General features: G+C 38.6%; 1 protein-coding gene across 5 annotated transcripts in view; it reads right to left on the bottom strand.

Annotated features, from left to right (window-relative positions):
- Nucleotides 1–13,816, bottom strand: part of LOC140739777 (mesoderm induction early response protein 2-like) — an 80,743-nt gene that overhangs the window by 65,298 nt on the left and 1,629 nt on the right. For 2 of the 5 annotated variants that reach the window (XM_073068287.1, XM_073068286.1), the window contains exon 2: nt 8,603–8,758. The exons of 1 other annotated variant lie outside the window; for it this stretch is intronic. The gene's annotated coding sequence lies outside the window, so the exon portion shown is untranslated. Of the gene's footprint in view, nt 1–3,870; nt 4,039–8,602; nt 8,759–13,609; nt 13,689–13,816 lie in introns of those variants that run through there. 2 more of the 5 variants (XM_073068289.1, XM_073068288.1) reach the window with 2 other exon arrangements.

Here is a 13,816-nt window from a genome sequence, read left to right as displayed (position 1 = left end):
ATGTGCTGTCCAAGCTCTTCTGAAGAAGCACAAAGAAACAAGCAAGGTTGAGGACTAAAAACAGTGGTCAGTTATGGACACTGAGTGTAGCATATGAGAGATACATCAAACTGACAACCTTTCTAAATTGGAAGTAGTGCTGTACTGCTAGAAGCTCTGAACTTACAGAAACCACTGGAACCCAGGTACACCCCTCTACAGTCTAGAGAAGTCTTGTCAGAAATGATCTTCACGGCAAAGTTTCAACCAAACAGCCTTTTCTCCAAAGCAGAAACAAAGCCAAGAGACTCACCTATGCACAAAAATACAAGGACTAGGGTGCTGAACAATGGCAACAAGTGCTCTAGACTGATGAGTCAAAATTTGAAATTCTGGGCTTAAACAGGAAGCAGCTTGTCTGTAGAAGAGCTGGAGAGTACGACATGGATAAGTCGCTGCAGCCAACAGTAAAGCACAGCAGAGGTTCCCTGCAAGTTGAGGCTGCAAGTGGAGTTGGTGGTACGGTCAGAATTAATGGAATCCTCAATGCTGAGAAGTAAAAGCAAGTTCTCATCCATCCTGCGATACCATTAGGGAGGCATTTGATTGGTCCCAACTTAATTTTGCAGCAAGACAATGACACCAAACACACGGCCAAGGTCATAAAGGATTATCTTCAGTGAAAAGAACAAAAAGTTTTGCAACAGATGGTATGGCCTCCACACAGCCCTGCTCTCAACATTATTGAGGCAGTCTGGGATTACCTGGAGAGACAGAAGCAAGCAAGACAGCCAAAGTCTGAAGAAGAACTGTGGCAGGTTCTCCAAGATGCTTGGAACAGCCTATCAGCCAGTTTTCTTATAAAACTGCACGATAGTGTACCTAAGATAACTGATGCAGTTTTAAAGGCAAAATGTGATCACACCAAATATTGATTTGATTTAGATTTTTTTTTACTGTTTACTGCTCTTTATAGTATTTGATATTCAGAATTTTTTCATTTCATTATTTTTGAAAGCTTCTTTGCTTTTCAGAATTTTTTACATGTGCCTAAGACTTTAGCACTGTACTGTATATTTCTTATTGAAATTTATAGATTTTTTCTATTATGTATTACAATGTACTGCTGCGCAAAACAACAAATTTCATGACATTTCCCTGTGATATTAAATGGGATTCTGATTCTGAACCCGAACGTAGCAACTTCCGCTTTAAATATATCCAATGACTTTGCCTCCATGGCCGTCTGCACCAATGAATTCCATATTCATCACCCTCTGGCTAAAGTAATTCCTCTTCTTCTCTGTTGTAAAGTGATCTCCTTCTATTCTGAGGCTGTGTCCTTTGGTCCTAGAAAATAGTCTAAACCTTTAGTCCTTCCACCAAGGTACATGACTATACACTCCTGACAATGTATTCCATCTGCCACTTTGCCCATTCTCTTCTCTCCAAGTTCTTCTGCAGACTACTTGCTTCCTCAACACTACCACCTTCTCCAATTAAGTTTGTATCATCCCTAAACTTAGCTGTTATAATTTGTACCCCACATCGTGGCAACTATGCGGAGGCCTTTAGATACTTCCCAGAGTCTTCTCACCCTTTCAGTTTCTTAACTGTACCCACAAGGGTTCTACATCTTTTAATGCTATGTCACTTCTTTCTAAGGATTTGATTTAATGTTTTACTTAATCAAGCTACTCCACCCCGATGCCCACCTGCCTGTCCATTCGATGTGATGTGTATCCTTGGATGTTAAGCTCCAGCTGTAATCTTCTTTCAACCACAACTCTATGGTGCCCACAACATCATACCTGCCAATTTTGACAGTGCTACATCTATCATTTTTCATATACTGTGTGTATTAAAATATAACACCTTTCAGCTCTATATTCATCACCTTTCTTTTCAATTTTGCCTCCATATTGCCTGAAGTTAAATTCTTATCCCTTTCTAATTTTTTTGTTTTATTCAGTACTTCAATAACCTCCCTTGCATCCTTCTTCCCATTCATATTATCCATATTTTTCTGAGCGGTTGAACCCACACACCCACCCCCTACTAGTTTAAAGTCCTGTCCACAGCTTTAGTTATGTAATTTCCCAGGACCCTGGTCTCAGAATGGGACAGGTGGAGCCCAATTCATCAGAACAGTTCCATCCTTCACCAACATCAGTGCTAATGTTCCACAAATTCAAATCTACTTCTCCTGCACCAATCTTTGAGCCATACATTTAATGATCTTATTAACCCTGTGACAATTAGCACATGGTTCAGGTAACAAATCACTTCCAATGCATTTTCTCACTGACCATGACCTATCATCTCCTTCAATCTCTGTGAATTGTCAGACTGCTTGTCAGATTAAAATGCACGTTTGGACGGAGACGTAACGCAAAGATTTCTACTCCTCATGTATGTGAAGAATGTAAGAAATAAAGTCAATTTAATTCAATGAAAGCAAAAATGATATAAATACTTACGTCAGACTACATTTGTAGGAAAATAAACAGTTTAACAGTTGAAAGCTTTTCATGTTCTGATGGAAGGTTAGGATTAGGATGAAGGGTCAGGGTTGGGGTGAAGGATCAAACAGCCTAAATATCAACTGTTTGTCTTCCACAGATACAGTCTGACCTCCTGAATATTTGCAGCAGTTTCTATTTTAGATTTCCAGCATCTGCGGCTTTTTTTTTAATTTAAAAATTTCTTGTGAAATGCTTCCTCCAAAATGCTATTGTTAAAGCAAGTCAATGCATTGGGAAAATTCTGTAGTCACCAATTCCATCCTTATCTGTTAGCAAATAGTCGGAGGATGAAGTACACTGTCATAAATTTAATGTTGTATCTGACCAGTGATAAGCTAGCAAGACCATCATCTACATAAATCACTAATGAAACACATCTCAGTTAGCTCTTATGATACCAACATCTTCTGTAATCACTCAACTTGACTATTAAAATGCTTTTTTGGTTATCCAAACATCTGTCGCTCTTAACATAGGTAACACCAAACTGTGAAATATTAAAAGAAAAAAAAAACTAATCAAGAAAATAGCTGGGATTCCCTTCATTTATTTGGAATACTATGCTGCTTAATTGGACCAGGAGACCTTTGCTACACAGTTTACAACTAGCATCTATCACATGCACTTGAATATGGACTTTGGGCACTACAACATGCTTAGAGCAAAGTTTTTAAAATAGTGTCAGTTGCATCCGCTTGTGTTCAAAAATCAGTGATTTTTGTCACTGACAGTCGATGAGAAAAAAGCAAAGAGACAATTCAGAACTGTTTTGCTCACTGCAGTGTAAAGCATTCAGGCTTGGAGATGCCAGAGATGGTTAGCAAGTGAAAATTACACGATTTCACTACTTCAACCAGTTAGGAACTACAAAGAATTTGAAGGACTCAACAATTATCTTGAATATTACAATGAAAATGAAGATTTAGAAGATGCAATCGTCAAAAGCACTGTATGAACACAGTTCATTATCTGCAACAGGTGTCTGTGCTGATTTTGTTCATTTACAGATAATCAAAGAATAAGAAGTGTACACTGGATGAATTCCTCCATCGATAACTATTCAGAACTATTACACAGTTTTAGAGTACTGTAGTAGTTTTAATACTGTTTGAATTTGTTCTATATTTCATTTAAATACAGTGCCTATAAAAGTATTAAACACCTCCCCAGAAGTTTTCATGTTTTATTGTTTTACAGCATTGAATCAGTGGATTTAATCTGCCTTTTTGTTGACACTGATCAACTGAAAAAGATTCTTCCGTGTCAAAGTGAAGACAGATCTCTACAAAGTGAGATAAATTAATTACAAATATAAAACACAAAATAATTGATCGCTTAAGTATTCACTCCCTTTAACATGACATACCAAATCATCAACCGTGCAGCCAATTGGTTTTAGAAGTCACATAACTGGTTAGGTGGAGTGTGCAGTCAAGGTGTTTCAATTGATTGTAGTAAAAATACACCTGTAACTGGAAGGTCCAACTGCTGCTGAATCATACATCACGAAGACAAAAGAACACTCCAAGCAACTCTGTTGAAAGGTTAATCAAAAGCACAAGTTAGGAGATGGATACAAGAAAATTTCCAAGTCACTGAATATCCCTTGGAGTACAATTAAGTCAATCACCAAGAAATGGAAAGAACATAGCACAGCTGTAAATCTGCCTACAGCAGGTCATCCTCAAAAACTGAGTGACCGTGCAAGAAGGGGGACAAGTGATGGAGGCCAACAAGAGATCTATGACAACTCTGGAGGAATTACAAGCCTCAGCGGCTGAGTTGGGACAGACTGTGCATACAACGGTGCCCGGGTGCTTCACCAGTCACAGCTTCATGGGAGAGTGACAAAGATAAAGCCACTGTTGAAAAATACTCAAATGACATCTCAGCTAGTTTGCCAGAAGGCATGTGGGAGACTTTGAAGTCAGCTCGAAGACAGTTCAATGGTCTGATGAAACCAAAATTGGGCTTTTCTGGCCATCAGACTAAACGCTATGTTTCGCTCAAGCCAACACCACACATCACACATCATCAAAAATACATTATCCCTACCATGAAGCATACTGGTAGCTGCATCATGCTGCGGTAATGCTTCACTGCAGCAGGCCCTGGAAGACTTGTGAAGGTAGAGTGTAAAATGAATGCAGCAAAATACAGGGAAATCCTGGAGGAAAACCTGATGCAGTCTGCAAGAGAACTGCAACTTTGGAGATTTGTTTTCCAGCTAGACAATGACCCAAGCATAAAGCCAAAGCTACACAGGAATGGCGCAAAAACAACAAAGTTAAAGTTGTGGAGTGGCCAAGTCAGAGTCCAGACCTCAATCCAAATGAGAATTTGTGGCTGGATTTGAAAAAGGCTGTGCACTCATGATCCCCATGCAATCTGACAGAGCTTGAGCAGTTTTGTAAAGAAAAATGGGGAAAAGTTAGTGTCCATATGTGCAAGGCTGATAAAGACCAATCCACACCGACCCTAGACTGTAATTATTGCCAAAAGTCCATCTACTAAATATTGACTTGAAGGGGGTGAATACTTTATGCAATCAATTATTGTGTTTTATATTTGTAATTAATTTAGACCAATTTCTAGGAATTTGTTTTCACTCTGACATGAAAAGAGTCTTTTCTGTTGATCAGTGTCATAAAAGCCATAATAAATCCACTGTGATTCAATGTTGTAAAACAATAAAACATGAAAAGTTCCGGGTGGGTGGGGGGGTTGAATACTGTTTATAAGCACTGTATATATATTGTTACTCAGTTAAACTGTAGTTTATCTTTTTATCCCTTTTTAACTATTCCCATGAAATTTTGGCTAATTGTGGCAGCCGCTTAATTGGGCCAAAATGAACTGGTCTCAATGTGTCCCAATTAACTAGAATCCACTATATTTTTAAATTATATTTCCTATTGTTAAATTTATTCATGACCCTAATTCCTCTCCATTTCAGCTCCCCAACTTCTTCCAGTCCTACCACCTTCTGATTCACACCTCTCATATATTACTGGCAGGAAGGCTTCCAACCATCTGGACCCCAGGTTCTTAAACCCCTCCAACAGACTAGACTCTTGATAATCTTCAATATTTATTACTTTGACCAAATATCAATAGATCACCTTCAACAGCCTATTAAATATTGTTTGAAAACGATCTTATGAAGGCCCTTAAGAGGTTATACTGAATTAAAGACACTATGTAAATGCATAATTTAGATATCAACTCCTCCTTACATGTATGTCAACAAAATGATTGTGTGAATCCATGAAAATAGAATAATGTTTGGTAACTTGGTTACACCATGCATCAACTTATAACTCACTACGAGCTACTATTCAGAATTCAAGCTCCACATTTCAACTGCTTGAAACCATTTTCACCCCACTTCATGCCACTTACAGAACATACTGTATATCAGCAATTCTATCTGTAGCATGGACAAAAGATATTGAAAGCAACATTAACAATGGATAATCTTAAATCAAAGAAGCCCAATGGAAAACTACTTTAGTATTTTTTGAAGTGGTATTGCAAAGTGAGGCATTTCATACGTCATATCTGTGGCTCATTTTTGACATCAAGCCTCTCCCTGTACAGTAACAAAGACACAACTGTAGCACAGACTGTAAATCTGAATGTTTTTTAAAAATTATGGAAATCAACTGCACTGAACTCAGGGTTTGCATTATACAAAAAGGCTCTGAAGTGGCTTCATTTCGCATTTGCAATGTACCCTAGGGCAATGTGGAATCAACAGAACTACTTAGTCAGAACTTAAAAGTTTGAAGATACACAAATCAAGTAAGATTGGAAAGGAACTTTAACAGTTATTATTAAAGCTATTATTAATGCTTTTTGAGATAGTGATTTAGATGCATATCATATTTTTTACTGAGTTAAGTATTGTATGTAATTAGTTTTGCTACAACAAGTGTATGGGACATTGGAAAAAAAGTTGAATTTCCCCATGGGGATGAATAAAGTATCTATCTATCTATCTATCTATCTATCTATCTATCTATCAGTTTCATCTTAGAGTGGTTATGGGAGAGAAGATACCAAGAGTCACTCTAGATGTACATCAAGCAAACTTTTGAGCTTGTAATTCTGCCTTGTGTTGGAATCAGTTGTTGTTGTAAATACTATTTATAAGATATTAGTTGATTTAATGCAAGACTAAAACTGTAGTTTTAATCAAAATTTCCTTTTTACTGACATAATTCATAATTTTAACAATTTGTATCTTTAACAAACTCATGCATTTTTTACAATATGGTGGTTTGTCCCCACCTTACTAGCAGAAGGTGGTATAGCGGTTACAATACCATTTAATTTTTAATTGGCTAAGTATTAGCACATTATACTCATGTTATAATTGTTTTAATTGTGTAGCATATTAACTGAATTATTTCTATCTGAAGAATTTCTGTTATCTTGAGTAAAAAGGTGGTAGATTTTTTTCAAATGTGCCATCTTCGTCTTCTTTTCATTGAATCTATACTTTGCTTCTCAGCTGTTCACTTTGTTTCAAAAGCCTTTTAACTTTATTTAAACTGGAAAATAAACGATCATAAAGAATCAATGAATCCAAGTTCTTTGCTCATTCCTGAACTCCTAATAAAACACAGGCATCAAAAATTACATGGATCTGACACTGGCTAGTAACCTCCTTGCACAACAGACTTTGAGTAGAGTTTCTGTTTCAGGAGCCTGGTGTCAGGCATGAGGGTGAGGTGGTCTGCCCCACTCAGCCAAATGAGAGTAATCAGGGTCTCAATGCTTGCACCCTGGAGAGGCCACTCCAACCAGTGACTACCAGAGGCACAGTACCTATGGTTGACCACGACCGAGAGGCCACACACAGAATGCTCGTGTCTTTGATCTATAAGGAGTCACTTCCTTTGGTTCACTTATCGCTCCAGTAAATTTACAGTATTTTACAGAAACAGCGTTAGTAAGATTTTTGCAGTGCCTTCTGATCCTGCTGTAGATAATCCAAGTCTCAGAACACAAAGGCAGGTATGGATCACTGCTGTCTAGCCTATTCTGTAAGTTCTCAGCCAAGTCTGAGAATTCTATTTTTAAATATGCTTCGAAATTTAACCAAAGCACTGCTAACAGTAAAGATGATGGATTTTATCACCAATATCTGCCTTCATTAAGGGGCAACTCTGTAGATATTGAAAACTGTCCCCAGCTTAATACTCTCCTGTGAAGTAAGGATCTGTTACGCAGACTTTATCACTTTGTTCAAGATAAACAAAGTACATACACATTATAACCTTTAATTATTTCTTCAAAGTTATAAAATAAACTGTTTTAATAGAACATAATTGGGCACCATGGTAGTGCAGTGGTTGGCGCGAGACTATTACAACTTGGAGCATCGGAGTTCGGAGTTCAATTCCAATATCATCTGTAAGGAGTCTGTAAGGAATCCTCCCCATGGATTTTCTCTGAGTCCTCCGGTTTCCTCTAACAGTCCAAAGCCATAATGGTTAGTAGGTTAATTGGTTATTGTATATTGTCCTGTGATTAGGTTAGTGTTAAATACGTGGGCTACTGGGTGGTGTGCAGCGAAGGGCTGAAAGGACCTGCTCCGTGCTATATCTCTAAATAAAATAAAATAATTGAAGTGTTATTCCAATTCTACTTTTAATGTGTGGTTTCAATATACACATTAGCAATTTTTTAAAAAAAGAATAAAAGTCATTCATTTGAACAATACCTCATCACATAATGTATCAAAAGATTGTGCACACTTTAGTAGTGATTGAGTTGCCGAATTAGTATGCCAGAGACTTGAATGAAAGATCTGGAGTTACGAGCTCAAACTCCACCACGGGAGCTGGGGAATTTAAATTCACTTAATTAAGCAACCTGGAATAAAAAGATAGCATCAATAAAAGTGATGACTGCAATTAAAAAAAAATTCCAAGGATGAAAATCTGCTGTCCTTATCTGACTTCGCCAGTGACCACAGACCCACCACAATGTGACTGACATAAATGCCTCATGAAAATTAGTTTTATCAAAATGCTATAGTGAGGTATTGGGCTGGAAGATGCAGGATCCAATCAGTATGTTATGCTCACCTCCCAACAGGGTGCCCATTTTCCAGCCACACTGCAATGATTGTTCAAGGTGGACTAGTTGTAAGCGACAACTAGGCCTGGGGCAGTGCAAACAGATCCCCTGCAGATGCCCTTCTGTCATCTTGGTCAGAGATTCCCATAAATAGTTGAAGCAATCTATCCAAAGGAATTAAAAATGTTAAATCTCAAATAATTTATACACAAGGAAAGGCATAAAAATATAAATAGTAAAACATTTACTTACATTCACACCAATTCCATTTATCTGTGCTATAGTGTGGTGAAATCTAATTAAGGGACATGCAGACATGCCCACTGGCACATACTGGCAATTCACTTCAAAACTGCCCATTAGCCATCAGCATCATTCAGCCCATTAGAGAAAATGTGCTGCACGGCTCTAAACCATGCACTAAATAGATCTTACACTTCACCAAAAGATTTCTCTCACAAGCATGAGGTGACTAGCTGCCTACATTTTTTGCATCAATGCTCCATTATGATAGAAGAGGTAGTAACACAATGGTGCAGTTTGGAAGAGTGGACCAGGGTGCCCACATCACTTCATATTAATCACTCAATGCCACTACCATCAAAGAACTGAATGTGGACTTCAGAAAGGGTAAGATGAGGGAACACATACCAGTCCACATGGAGGGATCAGAAGTGGAAAGAGTGAGCAATTTCACGTTCCTAGGTATAATTATCTCTCAGGATCTATCCTGGACTCAAAATATCGATGCAGTTGCAAAGACACAATAGTGGCTATATGTAATTAGGAGTTTGAGATTTGGTATATCACCAACTTACAAATTTCTACAGATGTACCATGGAGAGCATTTTAACTGCCTTCATCACCATCTAGTATGGAGAGGGGCTACTGCACAGGATCAAAATAAGCTGCAGAGAGTTGTAAACTTAGTCAGCACCATCATGGGCACTAGTTTCCATAGTATCCAGGATATCTTCTAGGATTGATACCTCAATAAAGCAGCATCCATCATTAAGGGTCCCCAGGTCATGCTACCATCAGGAAGGAGGTACAGAAGTCTGAAGGCACACACTCAATGATTCAGGAGCAGAGTCTTCCTTTCTGCCATCGATTTCTGAATGGTCATTGAACCCATGAACATTACCTCACTACTTTTTTATTTCTATTTTGTCACTACTTATTTAAATATAAATACACAATAACACATTATATATAGTAATTCATGCTATTTCCTCCAGTATTATGTAATACACTGTACTGCTGCCGCAAATTTAACCAATTTCACAACATATGCCGGTGATGTTAAACCCGAATCCGATTCTGAGTAACAAAGTTTCCTGTTGATTCCACCACATACCTCAGATAATGAATCAATACTCATACTCATTGGGGACCACCTGGAAGAAGTACTTAAGTGAACAACGACACAGTATCTACCCTATGCAGGGCACCTCAATGTCTATGAGCAAAACAGCCAACATAGTATCACTGCTGATGTAGCTAAGCAAATCGAGAAAGGCAATATTCATCTAGCAATGGTAAGGAATGAGAGGAACTAAAGGGGAAAATACCCAAGCACAAAATCATAAAAACTTCAATGTCTTTTGCAGTAATCCAATTTTTCCTGATGTATCAGTCTATAAGAGCACCAGAAAGCTGGATATTCCTGCTTTGATGAACAGGAGATAACTGGGTAAATTTTCTACATTGTTAGATATATGTAATTTTCATAATTGTACTGGAACATCTTGACCAGCAGTGCAGCTAGTTCTGGAGCATTCTTCAGAACTACAACTGAGATGTTGTTTGGTCCCATAGTCTTGACTGGATCAGGTGCTATTAGCAGATAACTTCTGAATCAATTCTTCTGGAGGATGCCAAAATGGATCTAGTTAGCTGTTCTGGATGAAAATGGTTGCAAATGCTTTAACTTTTTCCTCAATATTCATATACTAGTTTCCACCTTCATTGAGGATGAAATATTCACCGAGTTACTTCTACCCAATAATTGTTTTATTACCTACAAAATAATGTGACCAGATGTGTTAATATTACACAGCTTGGATCTAAATAAAATAACATGCTACCATCTTCCACTATCCATACAAAATACATCTCCATTGACCAGAAACACTACTAAATAGACAATGGACACAATCCCTTCAAGAACCGATAGAAGTTGAGCATTACACAGCAAATAACTTGTTTCTAAATTCCCCGAAGTTGCATCAATCAGAAGGCATACATTAGAAGTGATAGAATATACTTCATTTGTACAAATGTGTATGTGGGAAGGGGTGCAGTCAGTAGCACAGTGGATAGCATAATGCTTTACAGTGCCAACAATCGCAATAAGGGTTCAATTCCCAGCACGGTCTGTGAGGAGCTTCTATGCTCTCTCTGTGACTGCGTGGGTTTCTTCTGAGTGCTCCAGTTCCCTCACACATTCCAAATACGTCCAGATATTAAGGGTCAGTAAGCTGTGGGCATGTTAGGTTGGCTCCTGAACCACGTCGACACTTGTGGATTCCACCAGCACCTTCTGGGACTCTATTGGTCATTTATGCAAACAATGCATTTCAATGTATGTTTTCACATACATGTGACAAATAAAGCTAATCTGTAACAGTACAGCCCCAATAACATGAGCTTATTTACATCTATTAAAAATATTCAATCATCCAATGGTGTACTGAGACTACAGTGTACACCATGGAGTCATAAATAATGTAAACAGGTCCTTCAGCCCAGAGTCTGCACCAACCATAATCAACCCATTTACATGAATCACCGTCAACCCATTTACACCATCCCACTGTCAACCCTCTTACACCATCTCACCGTCAAACCATTTACACCATCCCACCGTCAGCCCATTTACACCATCCCACCGTCAGTCCATTTACACCATCCCGTCAACCCATTTACACCATCCCACTGTCAGCCCATTTACACCATCCCACTGTCAACCCATTTACACCATCCCACCGTCAGCCCATTTACACCATCCCACCGTCAGCCCATTTACACCATCCCACCGTCAACCCATTTACACCATCCCACCGTCAACCCATTTACACCATCCCACCGTCAGCCCATTTACACCATCCCATCGTCAGTCCATTTACACCATCCCACCGTCAACCCTCTTACATCATCCCACCGTCAGCCCATTTACACCATCCCACCGTCAGCCCATTTACACCATCCCACCGTCAGCCCATTTACACCATCCCACCGTCAACCCATTTACACCATCCCACCGTCAACCCATTTACACCATCCCACCGTCAGCCCATTTACACCATCCCATCGTCAGTCCATTTACACCATCCCACCGTCAACCCTCTTACATCATCCCACCGTCAGCCCATTTACACCATCCCACCGTCAGCCCATTTACACCATCCCACCGTCAGCCCATTTACACCATCCCACCGTCAACCCATTAAACGACAACCTCCATCAACTCATTTACACAAACACTCCGCTAATCCCATTTTCTTTTATTCACACCACATTTTGAACAACTCCCACCACATTCTACCAACCTCCTTCAAGCTGCAACTCCACTACTAGCTGCACAAATAGGGGCACCCTATCTACAAGATACAGTGCAATTATTTGTCAAGGTAATTTTGCCAATGCCTTCCAAATCTGTAATATCTACCTCCTAACAAAAAAACACCATAACAACACAAGATATAGGAGCAGAATTAAGCCATCTGGCCCATCGAGTCTTCTCTGCCATTTCATTATGGCTGATCCTCAATTGCCAGTTTCACTCCAAATCACATACCATCAAGTTTTAGAAAAATACAACAGTTCATTCATTACTACTGGGGCAAAATCTATATCTTCACATTAACTTGACACTCACCAACATCTTCAAGGACATTAACAACTACTGTACACCAGATGAATGAATAAAAGAACTAGTTCAATAAGTCTGAAGTTCTATAACAATGTTTGAATTCGAACATTTTAAAACTCTAATTCTACAATTACTATAGAAAAGAAAATATACAAAATTAACCATAACGTAAAGGGCATCCATGCCTATTTCTTATTGCTGCTGGTCAGAATCTATACCACAAGCTACTGTAATAGTTCAAGAAGGTCCAACTATCTTCTAAGGTTTATTCAATAAATGTAGATTTATAACTTACTAGTGTCACCTCAAACAAAAGTATATTTTGATTGGATCTTCCTGACGAATGGTTTCGGTGTGAAACGTCAACAGTGCTTCTTCGTATAGATGCTGCTTGGCCTGCTGCGTTCCACCAGCATTTTGTGTGTGTTGCTTGAATTTCCAGCACGGCAGATTTCTTCCAGTTTATATTTTGATTGGAATGGGATTCCATTGCATCATCTAGTCCAGGTTGTCAGCTAATTAAGACATTCATTTTATTATATCTCCCTCAGCTTTCTTATATTTCAGCACAGATGTGCACTCAAATGTGCATACTTTTCGTATATTTTGCTATTACTGAAGAATTACTCCAGAAAACTCAAAATGAAAATGAACAGATGTACAACAAAACAATGCACGTTGTGCTTTTCACCCATTAACAACTAGACATGGATGCAAGGAGGCAAGGTTGCTATTAGAATATTGGTGGGAAATTATGACTGGTCCCCAATATAAATTGTGATTATAGAATTCATTGAGTCACAGAGATACAACACGGAAACAAACCCTTCAAGACTACAGAGTAGCAGCAACCATCAACCACCAATTTACTCTACCGATATTCTGATCAACTCCCCACAGAATCTGCCGCTTACCTATACAGTATAAATAGGTATAATTTATAATGGTCTTGTAACCTGAAAAAACGTATGTCTTTCGGATACGATTGGAAACCAGAACACCCAGAGGTAAGTCACAGGCAGAACATACAAACTCCACACAAAAGCACCCAAATCGGAAATTTGAACCTCAGCGCCACACTCTACGCCATCGTTTATCAAATTTTAAATTAAATGAATATGAGATTAATCATCTTTCTTACTCTGCAATGAAGGGCTTTACATTGGACTTTCAAATTTCTACAAAGCCATTGTCACATTTCGCAGCTCCTTCCAGAGTTTCGGATCTTAACAACATAAATAAAAACAACTTTCAGCTATTAAACCGGTTTTTGAATCTCTTAATCTTCCGCCCCACGTGTACTTCTGCTGCTTTGACGCATTTCTTCACTCAACTGAACAATGCGATT

This window comes from Hemitrygon akajei, chromosome 16 (assembly GCF_048418815.1).
Source record: "Hemitrygon akajei chromosome 16, sHemAka1.3, whole genome shotgun sequence".
NCBI lineage: Eukaryota > Metazoa > Chordata > Chondrichthyes > Myliobatiformes > Dasyatidae > Hemitrygon > Hemitrygon akajei.
The sequence above is the reverse complement of the archived record's forward strand: the minus strand, read 5'-3'. Positions and strand labels throughout refer to the sequence as shown.